At 37.4% G+C, this 15,315-nt stretch overlaps 2 long non-coding RNA genes and 1 pseudogene across 11 annotated transcripts; 2 read left to right on the plus strand and 1 right to left on the minus strand.

Moving 5' to 3' along the window:
* Nucleotides 1-202: 202 nt before the first annotated feature.
* Nucleotides 203-716, minus strand: LOC121052206. Its single transcript, XR_005808429.1, has 3 exons — nt 635-716; nt 421-474; nt 203-335 (listed from the first exon to the last, which is right to left on the minus strand). It is a non-coding gene; the product is annotated as an uncharacterized LOC121052206 (long non-coding RNA).
* A 4,271-nt stretch (nt 717-4,987) lies between these two features.
* LOC112165624 lies at nt 4,988-6,894 on the plus strand (annotated as a pseudogene).
* A 111-nt stretch (nt 6,895-7,005) lies between these two features.
* Nucleotides 7,006-11,494, plus strand: LOC112176100. 10 transcript variants are annotated; one of them, XR_002926796.2, is made up of 10 exons: nt 7,006-7,212; nt 7,547-7,845; nt 8,458-8,523; nt 8,831-8,897; nt 9,589-9,649; nt 9,779-9,883; nt 10,057-10,211; nt 10,291-10,353; nt 10,711-10,776; nt 11,180-11,484. It is a non-coding gene; the product is annotated as an uncharacterized LOC112176100 (long non-coding RNA). The 10 variants fall into 10 exon arrangements; XR_002926797.2 differs by lacking the exon at nt 8,458-8,523 and having other exon boundaries at nt 7,008-7,212; nt 11,180-11,482; XR_005802055.1 differs by lacking the exon at nt 8,458-8,523 and having other exon boundaries at nt 7,008-7,212; nt 10,314-10,353; nt 11,180-11,482.
* The last annotated feature ends 3,821 nt before the right edge of the window (nt 11,495-15,315 follow it).

Here is a 15,315-nt window from a genome sequence, read left to right on the forward strand (position 1 = left end):
AAAGCAGGTTTCAGTGTTGAAAGATGCATAAATGGAGAAAGGAGGGTAATGATATAGTGCAAGAAGCATCTACTTGGGAGGTTTGGATATTCAACATTGTAATAGGTCAAATTATATTCGAGTCCAGGAAATAGACAACACAGTTTTCTATTTGGAGATAACTTTTTCAAACATAAGAGAAGAGTCATTTTAATAAAGCTTACCTGGTCCATAATCCCGGTTTCACTATGCCATAAGCTTATACAATGGTCACGTCGTGAGTAACACGAAGAAGCTTGCTGCTGAGCCTCCTTAGGAGCAATGAGAGTGGTCTTCCTTATGATAACATCCTCACCCTAAAGTGATTATAAAAAGAAAGTTGGTTAGAAAATATAGTTTAAGGTACCAGGTAAGAAAGTAAACAAATTCCCATGTACTTACAGGAGGTGCAAGACCATCATCATCCAATTTATCATAAGAACCATGTCACAAACCCTGAAATCCGTATCAAATCTTAGAATGGCGTCCAGCAATAACATGAGCAGTAGCAGCAAAAACATAAAGTACTCCAAAAACAAATTTTCACCATCGTATTTGCTCCATCTAGACGTCCAAAGAAAAGAAATGAGAAACTAAAAGAAAGAGAGATATTTACAATTCCAGCTGGAAGTTGCCTGAAGTGAAGATGCTCCATGGCTCGTGTAATGACAAGCGGCTTCTGAGGGTAGTACTGAACATGAGCCAGTGTACCCTGAGTGGACCAACAAGGTGAGTTAATTTTTTTTTTCTAGTCAACTGTAACATACAACAACAATACATAATTTACAATGACAAGAACCAAATCACACCATTCAGAACTGATAGTTAGTGACTTAAATTCCCATAGCTTGCTTTCCCATGGCAGATTGATATGTATTACGTGGACTGTTTACCCAAAAAAAAAGAGGTCTTTCATTAGGAGCAACCAAACAAAATAACAGATGGTACAAATTAGTATAACAAATGAGTTGAACAAAATTAGGTTTCAGCTCGAAATGTTTTTTTTCTATTAGAACTGAAAAGTAGAAATAGAGTGAATGAAACAACATTTATGTTGTTGTGGTGGGTTTCAATTGAAGAGGGAAGCTGGAAATTGGAGAGGAGGGAACCTAAAAATATGAAAATGGGGAGTGGGAACCTGAAAAACTGAAAGTTGGGGAGAGGGAAACCCGAAATTAAGTACAACGCATTTTTTCCCCCTCTTCTTTGTTTCGATGTGTCCTTGAAAGACTCTCCCCCTCAATTTCAAATTTCGATCTGTCTTATATTGATGTCTGAGACTTTCCCATTCTCCAAATAACTGACCCAAATATAAGAGCTGATGCAACCATGATACAAGTAGTAAAATTTTATCAACCATGAATATTGCCAAGCTACTAGGATTTCTAATAGGCCACAAATGGGAACCAGCACTATGATATGATGCAGGCCTTTATAGGAAAACACTCTCACTACCAGCAGTGCAACCGATCACAAATAGCAAAGGTCAGAGAAAACAATCTGCATTTAAAGATGATGCAGGAGCTGAAATAATTACTTGTAACAAAAAAATCCACAAGATAGTCACAGGAGTACCCTAACCAGACCCCTGAAACACAAAAAAAGTAAATAAATAAAAATTGCAGTCCTGCAACCACGGAAATCAATTACAGAAGCAGGCTATTGCAAGCAAAAATTAAATATACACGTTCAAACATAATAAGCTGATGAAAAAGATTATAAAATATTATCACCATAACCTCCATTAATTAACAGCTATAGATATATCAATTTTGTTTAGTCACATGGAAATTGATCCATATCTAGGAAGGTCAAACAACCAATCTCAGGGAGAAATGAAAAATGAGATATGATTGATACTTTTGGAGGTATGTACCCAATGCAAACAACAGCTCAAACTGTCCAGTATGCATTTCAGGTTCAGCTTGAACCTTTCCACTTTCGTCTTTTTCAAAAAATCATCAATCTCATTTTAGTTAGTACAGTATAGCTATATCATCTTCAACTTTCCCAACTCGTTAAATCCCATGTAATAGGCCGGTATAGCTACATTTTATACTAGTATATAAACAAAAAATTGAATACGGGCCGTAACTCAACAAGTAATCAACTAGAGATTTCCAATGACAAATTATAGTCAGCACATACAAATGAATAATGCCAAAAAGTAACACATCGAAGTAGTGACCTCAGAATTACGCATACCTCGTCGAGAATGAACTCAGAAACTGAAAAGCATTATTTAAACCAAAATGTAGACAGTAGCACTATCTTTTTTTCAGAAACGTATGGATTTCACTACAGAGCGAGAAGATTACCAGTGCAGTCTAGTAAATCTACTGAAAATTGAGTCTGACACTAGCTTGCTAATTGAGTCTTTTGTGCCATTCTAGATGAATCAGCAAAGACAAAAGGATCAGAACAAATGCATATGTATTTCAATCTCAAGAAATACTCACACTCAGCCCAAACCCATCAAATACCCATCTCAATTCTTAACTTTCCGTAAACCAATATCAAGACAGATATGAAAATATAGAGACTCAAACCCAGTTATGCAGTGCTGCTAAAACTAAAACTAAAACGAAACTAAACAATGGAAAGCAAACCCATTACAGATACTATAGATAGTTAAAGCTCTGTTTTGATCAATAGCAATACACACGAACCCTCAAACACAACCCAGAAAACCCAGAACAATCGCATCAAAATTGATAAAGAAAAGCATGGGAAGAATTGAAGAACTTTCAAGTATAATAAACAAATAACCATAGATCGCCCAAATTAGTGATCAAAAAACGAAAAACTCAACCATAGAACCCTAGATTCACAGTGTAAGTGAATAAAATTGTACCTTGATTTGACTAGAGAAAAAAACCAATGAGCAAGACGGCCAAAGTTCTCAACTTTCTCCAAAGGCTCCATGGACGGAGTTCTCAGGAAGCATCTCAAGGCCGTGGCGGCAACAGACTATTCAACTTGGCCGCTGGCGAAGGCTTTGAATCCAAGGCCATATAGAGGAGATCTGAAGGCGGAGACTCGTTCTCCTTGGCGGCTATATGCTTTCACGGAGGCTTGCCAGACCCTACTGGGGCGGCTCCATCGTCTCCCAAGAAATTGTGGCGCAGATAGACTTCATCTCCGTCAATTTCAGAGAGAGACGGAGAGGATTGTAGAGAGAGAATGTGATATTCGGAGACACAGACAGATGGAGAGGGAGAGGGAGAGTAGGGTTTGGAAAGACACGAGAGAGAAGGAGAAGAGAGTTGGTAGATCTTCTACTGAAGTGGCCAGATTTGATAGAAATATGATGAAGAAGTTCAATCTTAGCCAACAAAGAATCGAGAGAGTGAGAATCGAGATCTGAGAGAGCTGAGTGAGAAGGAGAGAGGGCTCGTGTTTGAGTTTTCCTCACGGTTTCTAGGTCGAGCTGAGAGAGCCCGAGTGAGAAGGAGAGAGAATGGGTGAAGGGTCGAGGTCGATCTCTATAAGCACAGGTCAAAATAATTAGAAAATTTTAAAAGAAGCTCCACACTCGGACAACATTTAAATGTTATCTGAATGTCACAATATTTTCTAGTTAACTAGGGCTTGGTTATTTGAGAGGGAAAAGTACCAAATCAATTTTTGGATATCCCTCCAAATTTGAGATAGGAAATCACCACCTTCTACAACTACATAAATGTGTTGTCTGAATGCTCACCATTTATCCAACTTTGAGATAGGAAATCACCACCTTCTACAACTACACAAATGTGTTGTCTGAATGCTCACCATTTTTCCAAATTAAACCAGTATGGTTTTAGTGTATATTCAGACGACAGAAAAAAAAATTATGTCGTCTGAAAAACTCAGACGACATAAAACAAAACTTATGTCGTCTGAAGTGTGTCGTCTGAAGGCCTTTTTGGCATAGTGGGTGTTTTACCTAGTTTAGGTTCTTGAGTTCAGTGGGAGTCTATTTAGTAAGAGCAAATTTTTATGAGTTTTGTATTTTCTAAGTTCTTGTAAGTTTCTGGTAGTTGTGAATTCCAGTCTATTCATCATCACAACTTTATGTATTATTGAATTTTGATTATCAATAAAATTCTTGAGGTATTTCATTCAAGTTGTGTTACTGCAATTTTATTAAAATTCTCTGCAACTTTATTTTGTGTTCTTGATTTATCTAAATGTCAGATGGTCTTGTAATTTCAGTGAACATGTTCTTTCAGTTTAAAGTACAAGCATTAAGGCCATCAGTGTTTTCAGTTATGCTTGAGTTTCTTTTTTGAAACAATATTCAGTTGGACCATTTAGGTATATGATCTTCTAGTAATACACGATGTTCATATACTGCATCTTTTGTTTTAATAGCATATGTGGAATGCAGGAGTTTATGATAGTGGTCTGGAAGTGCTGCATTTTTGTTAAAATGTATGCTTTTCCTTGCTCTGCTTAAGCTACTGTGTTTTGACCATGTTGAATGGATTTTGAGACTTTTCCTTATTCTGGTGCACACTACAGTTGGTTGTAAACGAGTTGATGTTGTTCAGTTTTGGTTGTCCTAGATAACCAGTGATAGTCCAAGTGGGAGATTGTTAAATCAATTGTGGACTCATCACAAGTTATCCTAGAGCAACTAGGAAACCATCAAAGCATTAAATCGAATACAACATGGATATGGAAAGGAATCAACCTAGATATCTAATGTGATAGTGTATTTATCATTGGATTAGGAATCCATTAATTGGACTACAAGAAAGTCCTAAACTGTGATGCATTAGGATTCTTAGATACAAGACTTGATCCTTAAGGAAAACCTTTATGGGAGGATTCTTAGGACTAGTACTTGTATAAACAAGAGGTTAGGGTCCCTGTTATCACCACCGTTCTACAAGCATTATGTTCTGCCCATTCAGAAGCTACAGTTGGTGAATAGCAGAAGACTTCAACCTCGTCTTCATCCTTTGTTTTTGCAACTGCAGCAATGGCTTCTACTTATGACGTCAATGGTATGTTTAAAGTCAATAATGAACATGTAATTGTGTGAGCTTGTTTGTAATTTAGTTTTACAAGCTATGGCAGCCATATCCAATGGCCAGGTCCTCGCTGGCCCCAGCAATCCAATGGTCACTCCTCTCCTCACCGATCTCTACCAGTTCACCATGGCCTACGTGTACTAGAAAGCTGGCAAGCACAAGGAGCGAGCCCTGTTTAATTTGTATTTCCGCAAGAATCCATTTGGCGGCGAATACACAGTGTTTGCTGGATTAGAGGAATGCATCAAATTCATTGCTAATTTCAAATTGGCCGACGACGAAATCAATTTCATCCGCCAATCCTTGTCTTCTTCATGTGAGCTAGAGGAAGGATTCTATAAGTATCTAAGTGGAGTTGACTGTTCTAAAGTTGAAGTCTATGTTATCCAAGAAGGATCAGTCGTTTTTCCAAAGGTTCCTCTCGTTAGAGTTAAAGGACCAATCGTTGTGGTTCAGTTACTCGAAACTCCATTCTTGAATCTCATTAATTATGCGTCATTAGTTGCTACAAATGCCGCAAGGCATCGTTTCGTTGCTGGAGAATCTAAAATGCTACTTGAGTTTGTGCTTCGACGAGCTCAGGGACCTGATGGTGGAATAGGGGCATCTAGGTACTGCTACATGGGAGGATTTCATGCAACAAGTAATGTTGCCGTTGGAAAGATATTTGGGATCCCTCTTCGTGGAACACATTCGCATGCTTTTGTTAGCTCATTCATGAGCCCAGACGAGATTATAAATAAATCACTTCATCATAGCAGTGATAAGCGCAGTAGTACTTGTGAGGATTTTGTTAGCCTGGTTCAGACTTGGTTGAGCAAAATTCAGTGGTCAAATTCATTAAATGGTACTTTTGGTGAGACCAATCATAGTGAGCTTGCAGCATTCACATCGTATGCCCTGGCATTCCATGATAACTTTCTAGCTCTTGTGACATATGATGTTATGAGGAGTGGAATTCCCAACTTTTGTGCAGTTGCTTTAGCACTCAGTGATCTAGGGTACAAAGCAGCTAGCATTAGGTTGGATTCAGGTGATCTAGCATATCTCTCCTATGAGGCTCGGAAGATCTTTCTCATCATTGAGAAAGAATTGGAGTACCTGGATTTGGAAAGACGGTTATCACAGCTAGTAATGATCTAAATGAGGAAACTTTGGATGCTTTAAACAAACAGGGCCATGAGGTTGATGCATTTGGAATTGGGACCCATGTAGTTACTTTTTATGCTCAACCTGCTCTGGGTTGTGTTTTCAAGCTTGTTGAGATAAATAATCATCCTCGCATCAAACTTTCTGAAGATGTCACAAAGGTCTCCATCCCTTGTAAAAAACGATCTTACAGATTGTTTGGGAAAGAAGGTTATCCTCTGGTAGACATAATGACCGGAGAAAATGAACCACCTCCAAAGGTTGGAGAACGGATCCTGTGTCGTCACCCCTTTAATGAATCGAAGAGAGCATATGTAGTGCAGCAGCGTGTTGAGGAACTTATGAAATGCTTTTGGCATGGCCCAGGTAGAGTGAGAGATGATCTGCCACCATTAAAGGACATCAGGGACCGCTGCATCAGCCAACTCAGGAAAATGCGTCCCGACCACATGAGGAGACTAAACCCCACTCCGTATCAGGTTAGTGTAAGTACAAAACTGTATGACTTCATTCACTTTCTATGGCTCAATGAGGCACCCACTATGCCAAAAAATGCTTCATACCATACCCCTCAGACGACAGAAGACGTTTTTTCTGTTGTCTGATTTTTTTCAACGTCTTCAGACAATAGTTTTAACTATTTCTGTTGTCTGAATGGTATGAAAATCAATACAAGTTCAACTTTTACAAGTTTGTTGTAATTTAGAAAATTCAGACAACAGAATTCTGTTATCTGAGTAAATGGAGAAATTATTTCTCTTTGTTTGGACAAAAAAAATTTTTTGCCTGAACTAAAACTTAAGTGAGCTAGACCCCGAGTTTTCTAAACACTTGGTTAAAAAAACAGAAGCCTTCTTTCCTTCTCCTCGAGCTAGACCCCAATTAAGCAATTGCAGCTCCCATTCTGGTTCTTCTCCCCCCGATAAGCAACATCCTTTCCCTTTCCCAATTATGGTTCTTCTCTCCCCGATCTAGGTTTTTTACACAGAAGAGTCTCATCGATCAACTTCTCCCCGATCTAGGGGTAAGTCTCAATCTTCGTGTTAGGATTTCGACCTTGATTTGTGTTGGGTTTTAGGGTTTCGTTGAGATATCGATTTGGGGTTTCTTTTAAAATTAGATTTGTGATATCAATTTAGAGATGTGGTGGTTGAAATAGACTTGGGTGTTATTCTGGTTTTATGGATTTGGGGATGGTTTAGGGTTCATTTCGATTTGGGTGTTTGAAATTTGCTGAAAATTTATTGTTGTTCTTGAAATCGGGTTGGGTGTTTATCTTTTGGTTCTGGGTTTATAGCTTTTGACCGAATTAAATGTTTGTTCATTATATATATATGATTGTTAATTGGGTTATGTAGGATTTCTGGTCAAGGAAAGGAGTGAAGGAGAAATGAGTTCTGCACTCAGACAAGTTTGCCATGAGATCCACCAACCAATCGTTCCTCGAAAGCAGCCTCTATAAAACCCAACAAGGGAAAGATTTGGGTTTTGATTTGATTGGGTTTATGTTACGTTTCTGTTAATTTGATAGAGTTTTCATATTATGTGAACTTTCACAGGTTTTAGTCTAATTTTGGCTTTATAAATCATCTAAATGCTTTCGATGTCAGGATGCTGGTTTTGTACCAAATGGAATTGGGAGCAAAGGAATCAACCTGTAAGCTTTTCTTTCCTTGCTGCACATGGCTTCTATTATCTAATGTTAGAAAATGAGTGGGTGAAAACATTTAGTGCCTTTCAATTCTACAATTGAGTTTCGTATGGATGGATTATTGTGCTCCCATCTTTCTTTTGTTAACTTTTCTTCTATTTTCTTTTGTGAGGATTGAAAACTAAGCTGACATCCTAGTTTTAACTCTGACAAATTGGTTCTTGAGGTGTCTGAGAAATTGGTTCTTGTTTTGTATCATGCTTTGCTCTCAAAATTCCTGGAAACCATGGTAGAGATTTCTGCCCGTTTGTATACTAGAAATGTTGTATAAACCAATTTATGAGTGTTCTTATGTCATGAGTGCAGAGTGCTTACAGTTTCCTTTTACCACTCTTCGTTTCTTTTTGTTTTTGTAGTTTACAAGGATTAGTAAATATGTTTCTTTTGGAAAACTAGATCTTGTATGTTTGTAATTAGAAACGTACTTGAACTTTCAAAGAAAGTAATGTTAGTTTCAAAATGAGTTTCTTTGACTTCGGTCATGTGAAGCCTCTTTCCTCCATAAACCCTTTGTTTTGGGATGTAATTTTAACCGATCTACATGTTTCCATTTGTCAGTCCTGCCTGTCAAAGATTCGAAGCCTCGTCTTTGTTGAGATAGCATCTTTTTGGAACTCGGAACTGGTAAGAAGTTATTTGATCGAGCACCGATTGAACTTATTCAATTACACCACCGATTCAATTGCATGCTTTCTGTCTCTTTTCAAAGGCCTGGACTTTGGCTCTTGTCCTTTTGCCATTCAATTCCTATTTCAGAACAAAGCTACAGCATACTTTTCCATGCCTCTAATTAATATAAATGGACTCAAGCAATTGTCTCTTGCATTTGATAATCAATTATACGTGTCTGCAGCACACATGATCAATTACATATTTTGGGAGCTTTGACTTTGACAAGCTTATGTGTAATGCTATTTGTAATTATCTGCAGATTTTGGACATTCCTCCACCGCCAAGCTTCGTGGCTATCACAGTTGTTGGTGTCGAACCCAGAACCGGTGAGGAGCCATTCTTGCGAACCAATTGAATTACTGGGCAAAACACTCCAATTCATGCTTTATTTAAATGATGTCACCGATTGCTCTCTTTACTTTTCCACCGATGTCCACTGTGCCTCATTTTGAATATCCTTGCATGATTTTCTTTTGATTGACAAAGGAAACACATAGCTAAACTTTGCTTAAGAGAGACTTGCTGCATGTTTCCAAAGCTTTTGTCTTTAGTTCATGGTTTGACAATTATGAATATGAAATTGTTGTCTTGAAATGTGCTGATCAGTTTCCACATCCAAGCCTTTTAATAGAAGGCATGATCATGGACTTTGCTTGGTCTTCATTGTTCCACCGCTTTATGATCAAAGTGAAAGAGGGAAGAGATAAAGCTTTAATTATACTTTGTTGTCTGACACATGTTCAAGGCAATTTACAGCAAACTTTGACAATGATTAACTTGAGTGTGTGTGTGTATATATATATATATAATTATACTTTGTTGTCTGACACATGTTCAAGGAAATTTACAGCAAACTTTGACAATGATCAACTTGAGTGTGTGTGTGTGTGTGTGTATATATATATATCCTGAAATCTCTTTCCCTTTAGTTCTCGGACAAAAGTTACAGCAGCACCACACTTTTAGTTGCATATGGGATTTATGTGTTTTGATTAGTTCTCATCAAAACTGTTGTAGGTACCATATCTTTTGAAGAAAACATGATCACCTCAATATTTCGGTGCTTGTGACTCTCAAGGTAAGAAAAACGATATGATATTTCCCGAGGTTGCAATCCAAGAGATTCTGACCACAAGAGTACAACTCACTTGGCTCTGTAACTTATTTTACACATTTTTTTGTAAAAGGAGAAAGCTACTTTATGCAGGAAATATCCGAGCTTCATTCTGGTCCATCACGTGGCTTTCAGGCGGTCTTAGGATTGATTGTACAAGTTCAATCCTCGATACATACTGGGGAAGACTCCAAGAAGGTAGCAGAATGAGCTTTTCAATGCTATCCATGACCATTTTCCCCTGTATACTTCACTATATTCACCACTTGAACTTGATCAAACAACTTTGCATTTGCGATGCCCCTGAAATTATGTGCTTGCTGTAAGTATCAGATAACTCGCATAACTCCTCCACATTGTATTTTCTGTAGTTTTGTGATCGCAGGTGAGCCAAGTAAAACATGCTGCTGATTTGTGATTGAAGATGAGCTAAACCGAGCGCTTTGCAGACTTGTGGCTGGAGGTAGGCACCCTTTTGTAAAGAGATGGTTACTTTACTTTCAAGGGCATGATGACTTTGATGCAGGTGGGCTATATAGCTTCAACCATGTTCATTATGATTTCTATTTTCCTCATAATGGAATTTGATTTAGAATTTGTTATAGGGTGTTTTTGTTTTTTTCAAAAGGACAGAACTGTTGTTGGCGAGTGGACTAAGCAATTTCCAGGTATGCTCTATTCTACAATGCAACACACACACACACACATATATATATATCATCAGTATGTTACATTTCTATCAAGCTAACAACCATAAGTGAATAAGCATATATTCCTAAGTGAAACCTCAATCCTAATAAGTGAATAAGCATATATTCAGGTGGTCTTTGTGATATCCTCTAAAAATATCTTCGTAAATGTGATGATGTCCATAAGTTCCCTAGCTAGGTGTGCTTTTCTTTAATAGAACCTTTTATTAGTTACTAGACATGGAACAACACTTGTAATATACTAATTATTTTAACTAACTATTTGAGAGGCTATGAAGAAATAAGATCAATAATAACACACAGTCTACCATACAGGACCCAATATATGGTAAAGTCATATTTCTTCATGGTAAAGTCTCTCGCACTTTCAAGTACCCCAAGGTAAGGGTAGCTATATATTCAAGGTTAGGAACTAGCTTAGGGAGTTACCTCTTTCTGTTAAATCTCTATTCTTTAATCTATTCAATGTTGTTGTGGAATGCACTTTTGATTATTATCTAGTTGTGGTGACTCCATTAGGATAATTAGGACTAGGGAGGATCGAGTTCAATTACTGCACACCATGTGTTTGAAGTTATGCCTCAAAGACAGCACCCAAGCTGAACCAGTGGGCTATTCCATGATTTCCGAAAAACCTATACTTCTTGTTTTACTCTCAGTTTTTGACAGCTTAAAATAGACTGAAAAACGGAGTTAAAATGAAATACTTATGCCATTTTGAAATTACTGCACTGTTTCAGGATTTCTGTAGTTCTGTAATTCTTCTCTTTTATCATTTTTACAGTTCAGAGAATGACTTGCATGCAACCATGATGGAATTGATGGAAAATGTCTAGGAACTGCTTTTGTGCATTTTGATAGAACTGATGGAAAGTGTTGAACAATATAATGCATGCAGTTGTTGTAACTACTATATGGATGCTACTAGGTTTTTGTCTTAGTTAGATTAGGATCCATGCAACAATGGCAGGGGTTAATGTAAAGACTAGCATGCTAACTAGTTTAATTAGTATTATGCTACTGATGGGAATGTATTTTGGTGGGTTAATTGATGCAATGAGGAATTTGCTGATTTCAGATCTTATAATATGCCTTTTTGATGACTAGGGTACAGAATGAGGTTTGATATGGTTCAAATCCAACAAATGCAGGTTTATGATATGTTGTATCACAAATATAGTAACAACATAAAAGAATATCTCTCTGTTGTTCCTTCATACTTGTAACAACAGAAAACTGAAGTTTATTTCACTATCAAACAACAGAAAAGTGAAGTTTAATTCATTATCAAACAACAGAATACTTTTACCAAACAACAGAAAACTGAAGTTCAATTCACTATCAAACAACAGAAATACTTCTAACATACAACATAAAACTGAAGTTCAATTCATTATCAAACAACTGAAGTTCTTCAAACAAACAACAGAAACGCGTAGTTCATTTAATTATCACACAACAGAAGAGTGAGTTTTCGACCTCAATCAAACGACATAACTACATGATTACATATAGTTATATTGTCTATCAGACAACATAAATACTTAAAACTGTGGTTGGAATACAAGATAAAAGACATAAAAATAAAGTCTTAAAACTATTTAAACGACAGATGAGCATAATTTAACTAGTTATAAGAGATTTTCAAACAACAATTAAATGTCTTTGAAAATGCATTCAGACAACAGATTGTTAAACAAGCCTTTATTTTGGTAACTTCAGACGACATATAAATGTGTTCTTATTACATGTCAGACAACAGCAGTTTTATTAAAACTGTAGTTTGTAGTTCATTTGAACAACATTAATCTGTCGTTGTATGTGATTATTAACGACAGAAAGTCCCAAATCCTTCAGTGTTTGGTTGTTCAGACGATAGAGCCTTGTGAAACTTCTGTTGTCTGAGTGAGAAGAGACGACAGAGGATATCTGTCGTCTGATGCCGTAAGAGACGGCAGCTGGATACGCAACAGATAATTTACATATCAGACGATATCTGTCGTCTGAAGGCTTTATTGGCATAGTGACCTGTCGGGGAGTTGCAGTGAGAGTCACTCTGTAGTAGCAAGGGTAACATGAAGCAGTCCACATATCGCAGCCCAAGCAATGATTAAAGGTCTAGCCATTTAGGAGCTTCTTTAAATAGTTTACCGCATACATATGAATGTCCAACACATAATTATTATTATTATTATTTTAAAAGGGAGTTGGTGCGGCTGCCCTCAAGTCTTGATTAATAAAATTGTAGAATACAGGGGGGGGGACGTAGAGCCTAAACCCCATATTACAATAAGCATAAGGGTGGTTCTAGTTTGACCTCCAAATTTGATATTTGGACTTCTATCTTTTTTCAATTATCAATAGACTTTGTCAAGTCATATGAAAAGACAAATAAGGACAAAGAGAGAAAAAAAAATACTCTTCTTACCTCCCTCATTAATATAACATTCAATTTTCTTTTGGACAATCGCATTAATATAACATTCAAACTTTTTTTGGAATTTCGTTATATAACTTTATAATTTACCTAAAATAATTAATTTATATATATGGCCTTATTATTTAATACAAAAGTAAATCAAAACAATTTGATTTGGATTTTCCTTTAACAAATATTTTGGTGTAGCTATTACTAGATTATTTGAGAACCAAAAGTCTTTTTTACAACCATCTATATTGCAAAAAAAAAAAAAAAAAAAAAAACCTATGATACGGATTAAAAGAAAAATCTTTATAATTGTCTAGTTGTTCGGCCTCTCCAAGAATCACTTTCTGGTTCCGTCACTGAAAGTACACAAAAAATGTAAGCAGCTCAAATTTTTCTTGGTTGAATTGATAAGAGATTAAAAAAACAACAACAACAAATTGTTGAAAATATAGATTTAATTGTTCAAGGGTGTTTTGGTAAAATTAAGGAGGTGTACTTAGTTTTTTAAGTATTAAAAAAAGTGAATTAGAGGTCTAATAAGTATGAGAGGTCCAAATATTAAATTTAGAGGTCCAACTAGAACCACCCTAAGCATAAAGAGAATATCCTGAAATTAAAAAAAAAAAAAAAAAAGGTTTTTGGCTAGTAATAAATGGATGCCTATTTTGTTTGCAAGCTTTGGTGATGTGAGAGATCACACTGATGTAATTTGCAGGATTTATGGACCATTACCTCAACCCGATTCATCTTTGTTTTTGGTATCAATTCTAGGCATCAACAATAACCACATTGGGTGGTTGAGTTGGCAAACTCAACTATCCAAGAGTTGGGACGAGTGCATGGTAAGAACTACCCACCCGAATTTGAAACACATCTTGGTAAAATTTCTCTGGCCAGCGGCAAACCGTTTCGCGAAAGAAGATTAGTCTTCTAGTGTAACATCCCAACCTAAATTAATAAAAAAAATCAGAATTTGAGGTGAATTGGAATTATACTTACCACGATCTATCTCTTATAAACACCAATTGAAAAAAAAAAAAACAATATTAACTTCACTACCATCTAGATCTCAACATCCTTTCTTTCTCGTCCTATGAACTTAAAAAAAAACTAGCTACTCCCTTGAAGAAGATTAGAGATGATGTTAAAGACGACCTTGGCGGGGAGGTGTGATCGGAGAAGAGAGACAATATTGATGATGAGAGAGAGAGAGAGTTAGAAGTATGGGTTTCGGTGACACATTAGTGGGAGGAATCCTCTTCTCCTGTTGTCTATCTATCCTTTTCCCCTCACTCTGAGCAGACCACACTGCCGGAAGTGGCTGTCTTCACCATGGTGATTATGGCCTACGCCGCCAATGGCAAGACCAAGGATGCTCACAAGGTCTACCAGCAGATGATATTATCTGGTGTCACCCCCACTGCCTACACTTACACTTTAATCATCTGCGGAATGGCAAAAGACTTTTCGGTCGAAATTCGTCGGGTATGCCAAGAAGTATTTCCTTGAAATGTTGGTGTTTGGCTCCAAAACCAGTCTGGTTGCAAACAGTTTCTTTTGCTAATGTGATTGCGCAGGCATGCCAGCACCGTGGGGTGCAGTCGTAGGGGAGTCCCTTGACCTGACTTCTTGACCAAACGATGTGGACGAGGAGAGCACCAACCTCGTCATAAGGTTCTTTTCTCTGACTTTCAGAAAAGGACTTCTTGCCTTACGGGTAAGGGCTTTGGTTGTGATCTCTTGTGTTCACCATATAGATACTTAACATTGTAGGTTAAGCAGAGCAATCAATGGGAAGTTGGGAGAAAGCACAGGGTTTGCTAAAGCGTGACTTTAGCTTCGTTGGGTTGCGAGGGCGTTACCCTTGCTTAGCTGGTCTGCAACTAGGTTGCAGGTAGGTTTGCTCCGCAGAGGCTTTGATAATCGTTGAGATTAGTTGATTGAAGAGTTGTTTTTTTCCCGTCCTTGAAACATGGTATTTATACCTTAGGGTTTCGACTGTTCCTTGCCATAGAAGGATTATTGATTGATGTTTCCTATTCAATCACTGCTACTTGATTCCATTAAGGGCTCGTTTTCCTTATGGACCTCGGAATGGGTGAAGCTGTAACCCAAACCCTAGTAGACTTAATTTTTGGGCCACAGGTATCGGCCCACTATGCTAAATCCCCCAAAAGGATCTTGCCAAAATTGTTTTTGGGCTCAAACATTGCCCCCCAGGCCCCGAAATCAGGCCCGTAAAGATGTAACTGATTGAAGGGGACTTAAATAACACGCTTGATTATTGAAACGAGGCCATTAATGAAGGCTCGCGTCCATTCACTTGCAAAACGTCTTTTTGTTGCATCGTTTCCCTCACAAAATCTCTTATTTAAACCCGCAACCACTGCCAAACCTGTCACATCAGAACCTCTTCCAGTTTCTCTTAAACCCAAAAACCTCCTTTTCGTTCCATCCCCTTCGCAGAAACCCAGAAATGGCTCCACCCAAGA

Source organism: Rosa chinensis, chromosome 1 (genome assembly GCF_002994745.2).
Source record: "Rosa chinensis cultivar Old Blush chromosome 1, RchiOBHm-V2, whole genome shotgun sequence".
In the NCBI taxonomy this organism is placed as follows: Eukaryota; Viridiplantae; Streptophyta; class Magnoliopsida; order Rosales; family Rosaceae; genus Rosa; species Rosa chinensis.